This window comes from Bos javanicus, chromosome 8, assembly GCF_032452875.1.
Source record: "Bos javanicus breed banteng chromosome 8, ARS-OSU_banteng_1.0, whole genome shotgun sequence".
NCBI lineage: Eukaryota > Metazoa > Chordata > Mammalia > Artiodactyla > Bovidae > Bos > Bos javanicus.
In genome coordinates, this window is record NC_083875.1 from 70,878,253 (window position 1) to 70,888,077 (window position 9,825).

The 9,825-nt window shown below is 44.0% G+C and overlaps 1 long non-coding RNA gene across 1 annotated transcript; it reads right to left on the minus strand.

Annotated features, from left to right (window-relative positions):
* Positions 1-1,368: 1,368 nt before the first annotated feature.
* Positions 1,369-9,819, minus strand: LOC133252867 (uncharacterized). The gene is made up of 2 exons (XR_009738101.1): positions 5,563-9,819; positions 1,369-1,731 (listed from the first exon to the last, which is right to left on the minus strand). It is a non-coding gene; the product is annotated as an uncharacterized LOC133252867 (long non-coding RNA).
* Positions 9,820-9,825: the final 6 nt, after the last annotated feature.

A 9,825-nucleotide genomic window follows, 5' to 3' on the forward strand; every position in this document is an offset into this window, starting at 1 on the left:
GAGTTGGTGATGCCATCTAACCATCTCATCCTCTGTCGTCCCATTCTCCTGCTTTCAATCTTTCCCAGCATCAGGATCTTTTCAAATGAGTCAGCTCTTCACATCACATAGCCAAAATATTGGAGTTTCAGTTTCAACATCAGTCCTTCCAATGAACACCCAGGACTGATTTCCTTTAGGATGGACTGGTTGGATCTCTTGCAGTTCAAGGGACTTTCAAGAGTCTTCTCCAACACCACAGTTCAAAAGCATCAATTCTGTGCTCAGCATTTTTTATAGTCCGACTCTTACATCCATACATAACTACTAGAAAAACCTAGTCAAGGCTATGGTTTTTTAGTGGTCATGTATGGATGTGAGAATTGGACTGTGAAGAAAGCTGAGGGCTGAGGAATTGATGCTTTTGAACTGGAGAAGACTCTTGAGAGTCCCTTGGGCTTCAAGGAGATCCAATCAGTCCATCCTAAAGGAGGTCAGTCCTGGGTGTTCATTGGAGGGACTGATGCTGAAGCTGAAACTCCAATATTGTGGCCACCTCATGCAAAGAGTTGACTCACTGGAAAAGTCTCTGGTGCTGGGAGGGATTGGGGGCAAGAGGAGAAGGGGACGACAGAGGATGAGATGGCTGGATGGCATCATGGACTCAATGGACATGAGTTTGGGTGAACTCGAGGAGTTGGTGATGGACAGGGAGGTCTGGCATGCTTCGATTCATGGGGTCACAAAGAGTCGGACATGACTGAGCGACTGAACTGAACTGAATGTGCTGAGAATGCTATGTCTAGATGATGGAAAAACAGTGAGGTTTCTATATATATGTATCATTCTAATCTTCTGCAGCAAATATGTCTAACAAAACATATAATAAATATTATTTTAAAATATACAATGTTTGACCCTGTTTATAAGAGAGGCCTTTTTAATATGATAAAATTTACTTTAGTGTAATTATTTCTCCCAGCAAACCAAATGCTTGTAAGCAAGCATTTCCTTGAACAATGCTAATTGTTTTTTAGACATGAACTAATCTTTTTTTTATTTTTTCACGTATTTATTTATTTTTGGCTGCACTGGATCTTATTGCTATGCTCAGGCTTTCTCTAGATACAATGCACGGGCTTCTCATTGATGTGGATTCTCTTGTTTTGGAGCATGGGCTGCAGAGCTTGTGGGCTTCAGTAGTTATGGCACACCGGCGTAGTCGCCCCATGGCAGGTGGGATATCCCTGGACCAAGGACAGAACCTGTCTCCCCTGCATTGGCAGGTGAATGCTTAACCACAGGCCCAACATCGAAGTCCTAAAAAAAAAAAATTTTTTTTGAAAGGGGAATTCCAGGCAGTTTCTACATTTGCAGTAATCACAGTGATTCAACAGTAACAGAGTGAATTTATTCAATGGTCCCATACACTGAGCATCCAATGTCCATGACTTTAATCCTCATTTGTTGCTGTTGTTCCGTCACTCAGTTGTGTCCGACTCTGTTACCCCATGCACGGCAGCATGCCAGGCTTCCCTGTCCTTCACTATCTCCCAGAGTCTGCTCAAACTCATGTCCACTGAGTCGGTGATGCCATCCAAGCATCTCATCCTCTGTCACTCCCTTCTCCTCCTGCCCTCAATCTTTCCCAGCATCAGGGTCTTTTCCAATGAGTCAGTTCTTCCCATCAGTTGGCCAAAATCCTTGTTGTCCAAAGGACTCTCATGAGTCTTCTCCAGCACCTCAAATGATCTAGAAAAACAATTAGTACGAAATTATTGCCATTTGAACCATCTCCTGAACGTGCCTTGCTTTATTTTAGAAAACTCATTTCCAGATTTCCTGCTTTTGCTTAGAAGAAGGTAAGAGAGCAGGCTGACCAAGAAATGCATCCTGGCCCAGGTCTCTAGCTAGGAACTGGGGTTTGTGCCGTGGGGTGAGAAGGTGGAGCTCTGCAGAGCCTTCATGTAATTGTGGCTTTATAGGGTAGTCACTGGTCTAGAACAAGCTTGACTTTCGGCCAAAGCACCTCATGTGATTTTCAACGATTATAAAAGGAAATGAAAGGGAATAAGATGTAGTGTTCTGGTGCTATACTCTGTTTTTTAAAAGCAGGATGGTTATGCAGAGTCTTTGAGCACAGCAAAAAGGTTTTCTTATTTATTTATTTTTTTCCTCTTCCTATTTATAGCCAGATCAAATTCCTGAGAAATCGAGGTAAGGGGCCAAAGTTGACGTTAATTGGTGTTAAATCCAGAACTGGAGGAAGCCAGGAAGATGGAAGAAGAAGTGGATGGGGCTGCAATCAGTAAAACCGGCACCCTCCTCCTGCAGCACACCCCTCTGAAGTGTAACCCACGGTGCTTTGTCTTCAGTCAATCCCTCCCGCTGGCCCCACGAGGACAGGAGAGTGATCAGCTTTGCCCACTGAGCACAGGGGTGGCTGGCCCAGTTAGTCTGCCCTGTGTTAAGAAATTGGGCCTGCAGCCCAGCAGACAGGGCACCAGACCCATCCATTCTGCGTGTTTTGGCAAAAGTGGCTGAGGATGACAGTCCAACAAATACCAAAGCTGCTGCTGATTCCAGACTCACTCCTGAGTGCATTTTCTTTTAAAGTATAATCAGGTTCCCTCCTGATTGCACTTTGTCTGAGATTGCATAATAAACATGCTTTTCTTTAAAAAATTGCTTTGCATTGTCACTTCTGAACTATGTTGATGATATCGAATCTGACATAGCAACAGAGTTTGGTTTTTCGTTTTTATTTGCACTCAAGAAGGGTTCTGAAGACAGAAGACAGAAGAATGACCTGAGAAGTGTCACTCTTTTGGAGGCCAACGCTAAGGTGAAGGGTAATGCAATATCCAGGGAGAGGATACTTCTAAAAGATGAACTTCAATAAGATACTTTTGAGCATATTTTCCATGGGGTTTTAGTAGATGAAAAAGATCCAAATATGGAGAAAGAATGGCAGCCCACTCCAGTATTCTTGCCTGGGAAATCTCATGGTCAGAGGAGCCTGGGGGCCTACAGTCCATGGCATCACAAAGAGACAGACACAACTTAGCAACTGAACAACAACAACACACAATCAGGCAGATTGCGATTTGGGGAAACACTGCTTGATGGAAACGTAGAATAAAATGGAGAGTGAAGTGACCTAGCAATATGGAGCATAGCGTTTTGGAAGAAATTAAAAGTGTATAGAATAATAGTTGCAAATATTCAAACAATAAAGTCTGTGGCTAAAGGGAAAAAAGAAAAAGATCCAAATAAAGAAAAGCAAGTATTTGTAAAAACAGTTAAAGATCAAGCTTCTGAAATTCAGGTGACAATGATGCTCACTGAGAGTTGTAAGCTATGAGGTCTTCATCACAGAAATCTTCTTCCTATCACCAGGGTGTGTATAGAAGGAGAAAAGCCCATGGGGATATTGGCTTACATGAATTGGGGGAATCTTAGATTGTTTTTATGGCAGTGCCAATTAGTAGAGGCCCATAATCCACAGGCAGTTTCTCAACAAGACTTGGTTCACATGACTGTTCAGATTGCCTGAGGAATGAGCTGTCTGTCCAGCAGGGAAGTCATCCACCAAGATGTGGCTGTTAGGAACTGTATCGCTGAGGACACACTTCAAGTTAAGATCACAGACAATGCCGTCTGCAGAGACTTGTTTCCCATGGACTGTGTCAATGCCTGGGGGACAATGAAAACAGGCGGGTTTGGTGGACGGCCCTTGAAAGTCTGGTTAATAATGAGTTCTCCAGTGCCAGTGACCTGTGGGCCTTCAGAGTGATGCTGTGGGAGCTAGCTTTTGACTCTGGGCCAAATGCCCTACGTGGACATGGACCCCTTTGACATGGCTGTGTGCCCTAAAAGACGGTTACCGGGCTGTCCTGAGGACCTGTTTGCTGTGCTGGCTTGTTGCTGGCCCTTCGATCTGGAAGGGAGAGCCCAGTTCTAGCAGCTGGTCATGCATAGCCACCTCTGCCATGTCCTGATGATTACAGATGAGTCACTAATTGCACCACATGTTCAGCTATATATCTTGAAAGAAAAAGATCAAAGAATTTATGCACCTGCCTTAAAACCACCACAGGTAAATACTATTAATAATCTTGTTTTTTCCTCTTAACATTTTTAAACACTTTTTTCCCAACATTTTTTCATTTCATTAATTATTTTGCTACGTTACTTTTGATAACTCCCTAACATACTGTATGGGTCTAACACCAGTAACTTAACCGGGATCCCGTTGGGAACATTTTAATTATTTTGAAGTTTTTGACATTTGAATAATACTACAAAAACATTTTGTCACATAAGTGTCTATATGTGTCTTAGTCACTCAGTTGTGTCCAACTCTTTGCAACCCACAAACTGTAGCTTGCCAGGCTTCTCTGTCCAGGCGGTTCTCCAGACAAGAACATTGGAATGGGTTGCCATTCCCTTCTCCAGGGGATCTTCCCAACAGGGATTGAACCCAGGTCTCCTGCATTGCAGGCAGATTCCTCACCATCTGAGCCACCGGGGAAGCCCAAATGTCTCTATAATCCATGATTATTTAACAAGCCTAAAAGGTAGACTAAAATCCTCATTAGTGTGGAAATGGTTTCAGCAACTCAGAGAATGGAGCAAAAGCCAAGTGCTTAATAAGACATTGTCTGGACACTCTCCAGGGAGGGAGGGGTGGAAATCCTGGGAAGTGGTTTGCATCAGGAAGATTCCAGACTCCTGTGGGATCATAGCATAATGGAGGACAGAGAGAGCTGTCAAAGCCAGAGACCTTTTGCTGTGATTCAGCAGGGAGAGCATGAGGTGTGCCCAAGGGGACAGAAAAGACAAAAGAAACCAGAGGAAGAGCAGTCAAGTGCTGAGACATGGTAAAACCTGAGGCTGAGGAGTTAAGAAAAAACAGGCAAAGATGACTCAGGATCCAGGAAAGGGATGGGTGAAAAGTCACTTCATGTTTTTGTGGAAATCTATTCCAAAAACTGAGTTTTGTATTTTCTATTTGTCTAACTCAAACTATTGGGGGATGTCAAAAAATCTTTAGAAGTTTATATGTATTTAATGAAATTCCATAGACTGAATGTTTAACATCCAGGTAGAGAGACTGTGTGCACCCTGCTTATCTTTACTACTGGGGACAAATTTCTGGCCTTTAATCCTATTATCTTCAATGTACAAAATGGGCATGACATTTTTCAGATTTGCTTAAAGTTTATGTTTTTTGAGCAAAGATTGTGGACAACTTTGCTTAAAGGCTGTTTGGTTAGCAGGACTTTTCAGGTGGTGCTAGTGGTAAAGAACCCTCCCTATCAGTGCAGGAGACCTAAGAGATGCTGGTTCCATCTCTGGGCCAAGAAGATCCTCTGGAAGAGAGCATGGCAACCCACTCCAGTATTCTTGCCTGGCGAATCCCATGAACAAAGAAGCCTGGTGGGCTAAGGTCCATAAGGTTGCAAAGAGTTAGACATGACTGAAGCGACTTAGCATGCAACATGCCTTAGAAGGGAGAGGTTGGCTACTGCCCTGTAGGGACTAGAGGTTGTCCCCTGCCAATCACGGCCGTGTACTCACATTCTAGGCTTCTTTCCTCCAAAAGAGACTTTGTTTCTATTCCAGAAGAAAATACAGGATCTTTCTTACTGAGGAGGAGAGCAGGAGTAGATGTGTCAGCCATCTATTTAAGCTCTGAGTTTCATAACCTGGAATTGATGCATAAACCCCACTGCACACACAGGTACACGTGCCTCTACCCTCTCCCGCTGTGGGGAACCAGGGCTACGTTTACTCGGCAACGAAACAGTCTGATCCTTGATCCAGATCTCACGACGGGATGGTGTGTGCACAGTTGGCTAGCATGTATGTTTGTATGCATACACATACACTTGTATACTGGTATATACATGCTACCCAGGTATACATGCACACTCATAAAGACTCACATAAATAACTGTGGTAATAAAACTCACTAACTCGCAAGTAGGATCTCAGACCTGTCAGAATTTCAGACAAAATACCGAGAAATGGATCAACAGAAGCAATGGGATGTCTCAAGATCAGGGTAAAAGGATGGTGACTCCTCCCCAGCTCCCACACCCCACCCTCCTTCGCCGAGTTGCTCACTTGCTCTGATGAAACAAGCCGCCATGTTTTGTTCAGCCCTATGGAGAGGTCCGGGCTTCCCTGGTGGCATTGGGGGTAACAAACCCGCTTGTCATTGCTAGAGACCTAAGAGATGCCAGTTCAATCCCTGAATCAGAAAGATCCCCTGGAGGAAGGCATGGCAACCTACTCCAGTATTCTTGCCTGGAGAATCCCATGGACAGAGGGAGCCTGGTATAGGGTCGCAAAGGGTCTGACACAGCTGAAGCGACTTAGCAGGTACACACAGACATATGGAGAGGACTGGGTTCCCTGGTGGCTCAGCCGTGAAGAATCCGCCCGCCAATGCAGGAGACTTGGGTTTGATCCCTGGGTTGGGAAGATCTCCTGGAGAAAGAAATAGCAACCCACTCCAGTATTCTTGCCTGGAGAATTCCACGGACATAGGAGCCTGGTAGGCTACAGGCCATGGGGTTTCACAGAGTCTGACATGACTGAGTGACGACTAAACAATAAATGGAGAGGCCCACATCACAAGGACAAAGGACAGCCTCCTGCCAACTGCCCCAAGAACTGAATCCAGCCCCACCTCATGTGTAAGCTTGGAAGCACGTCCTTTTCCATTCAGGCCTTGAAGGGACCACAGCCCCAGTCTGGTCAGACTCAGTATCAGAGAACCAACCTACACTGAACCATTAGAAATGGTGATGTAATAAAGGCTGTGACAAACCTAGACACCGTTTTAGAAAACAGAGACATCACTTTGCCGACAAAGATCCATCTGGTCAACACTCTAGTATTTCCAGTAGTCATGTACGGATGTGAAAGCAGGACCATAAAGAAGGCTGAGCACCGAAGAACTGATGCTTGTTTAACCATGGTGTTGGAGAAGACTCAGGAGAGTCCCTTGAACAGCAAGGAGATCAAACCAGTCAATCTTGAAGGAAATCAACCCTGAATATTCGACTGATGCTGAAGCTGAAGCTCCAATACTTTGGCCACCTGATGGGAAGAGCTGACTCACTTGAAAAGACTCTGATGCTGGGAAAGATTGAAGGCATGAAAAGAAGTAGTCAACAGGATGAGATGGTTGGATGGCATCACCGACTCAGTGGACATGAGTTAGAACAAACTCTTCGAGATGGTGAAGGACAGGGAAGTCTGGCATGCTGCAGTCTATGGGGTCACAGAGTCGGACATGACTGAGTGACTGAACAACAAGAATAAGGCTGTAGTTTTAAAACACTAAATTTTAGGTTAATTGCACTAATACGTGCTCTTACCTATCCTGTAAAACTGCTCAGATGCATCCCATATGTGAAATGTTAGTCGCTCAGTCATATCCGACTCCTTGTGACCCCATGGGCTGGGACTTGCCAGGCTCTTCTGTCCATGGGATTCTCCAATCAAGAATGCTGGAGTGGGTTGCCATTTCCTTCTCCAGGAGATCTTCCAGACCCCGGGATTGGACCCGTGGCTCCTGCATTGCAGGCAGACTCTTTATCATGTAAGCCACCAGGGAAGCTCAAGCCTGTTGATTATATAATATTGCCCCTAACACCCTCACCCCCCCCACCCCCAACCCCTGAGTTTCTCATAAAGTGTTAACAGACACAAAAACAAATGGAGGCCCAGTCAGTCTTCTCCATTCAAGGACAACTTAGGTGATCTGATATAGGGGTCTCACACAGGCAACACTGCTTTTCAAGAATTTATTCTCAAGTAATTATAAATTCACCTCTTCCTCCTGATTTGTGATCTAAAATATTTTTCTTCCCACTCCTGATATAATATGTAATCGTTCACAGGCAGGAGTGGGGGCAGTCAGGGGGTGTGCAGCTCTGCACGAGCACCTGTGCTCTGGGAAAGGGGACAGGGCTGGGACCACGGGGCTCCCCCAGGAAATCTAGGTGGGTGGGGGATCCTATCCTAAGGTCCAGGGGAAGGGAGTTGTGTCTCCATGAGGTTGCAGGGCTGAGCCACCAGACCCACTGTGATGAGGATGCAGAAAGGACAGCAGGGACAGAAGGGGAAGGTGGCCCCAGAGTGGCAGGAGGCTCACAAGTGAGGGGCCACAGAAGAACCCCAGCAAGCAGGGCCCCACTAGCCCTTCCCAACAGCTCTGTCAGAGCCAGTCTGCACCTCCAGGGAGCCCAGCAGGCCCAGACAGGACTCAGAGACACCACAGCGGGGAGGCTGTGCAGGAGCCTGGCCAGGCTGGGGCCTCTCTCCCAGGGGAAGAGCGGGGAGGAGGCGGACAGAGGAGGGGCTGAATTCCAGTCCCCCAGGAATCTGGCATCTGGAAATCTTGAGTCAGAGCAGAAGACACACCCATGCAAGATGAGCCTGAGGCATAAAGGGAGAAGGAAGGAGTGGGTCACACAGCAAGAACACACCCCTGTACCCTTCACTCAGAACTGCTCCAGAGAACCAGAGGATGGGGGAAAAACACACACATGCCTCTTTTTATATACAATTACATATTTAATTTGGTCACAAATTCATAAAATTGTATATTTCATAACATTTTGATAGTTTTTATACTTTTTATAACATTCCACATTTGTCAAAATGTATAAAACTATATATAAAATTATACTATTTGTATATAACATCACATATTTAATTTAGTCACAAAGTCATGAAATTGCATATTTATATAAAATTGGAAAATTTCTATGTAACTGCCATGTAATTTGGTCACAAATTCATCCAATTGCTTATTTATATAAAATTATAAAATTTGTATACAACATTGCATATTTAATTTGGCCACAAATTCTTTAAATTGCATGTTTATAGAAAATTGCAAAATTTGTATATAACACTGAATATTCAATTTGGTTCAAAATCATAAAATTGCACATTTACATAAAATTATAAAATTTGTATATGACATTGCATATTTATTTTTTAATTATTTTTTGTATATTTAATGAATTTTTACTATCCAATTTTTAGATGAGATATAGTATTATAGTTGCTTTTTTATTTTTTAATTTAAATTTATTTATTTTAATTAGAGGCTAATTACTTTACAATATTGTATTGGTTTTGCCATACATCAACATGAATCCATGTGGACATTGCATATTAAAATTGGTCACAAATTCATTACTGAGGAGAAACCTGAACAGGCATCCAGTCTTCAAGTAACACTTTAAATTGTCACATTTGCACTGGCCTAAAGCAGTAATGCTTCCCGGATGGCTCAGCAGGCAAAGAACTCGCCTGCAGCGCAGGAGACACAGGACACGCGGGTTCGATCCCTGGATCGGGAAGATCCCCTGGAGTAGGAAATGGCAACTCACTCCAGTATTCTTGCCTGAAGAATCCCATGGACAGAGGAGTCTGGCAGGCTTAGTTCACGAGGTTGCAGAGTCGGACACGGCTGAGCGACTAAGCACCCACCGGAAAGCAACAAAGGAGTCAAGTTTCACGTTTCTTGAAGGTTCTCATTAGTAAAACACACAATAAATGTGTACAAATGAATATACATAACAAATACTGACAAGGCTGATACTCTAGATGGGCACTCAAGGAAGTCTTCTGAGAAAGGGACAAGTGACCTGACATTTGACTATTTATTTTTTTAAACTGTTTTACAAATGCACATGCTTTTTGTAACATATAGGTGACAGTTTCAAATTTTATTGTATCTTATTTATTTTAGCTGTGCAGACTCTTCACTGCAGCACACAGGCTCCTCTAGCTGTGATGTGCAGGCTCTACAGC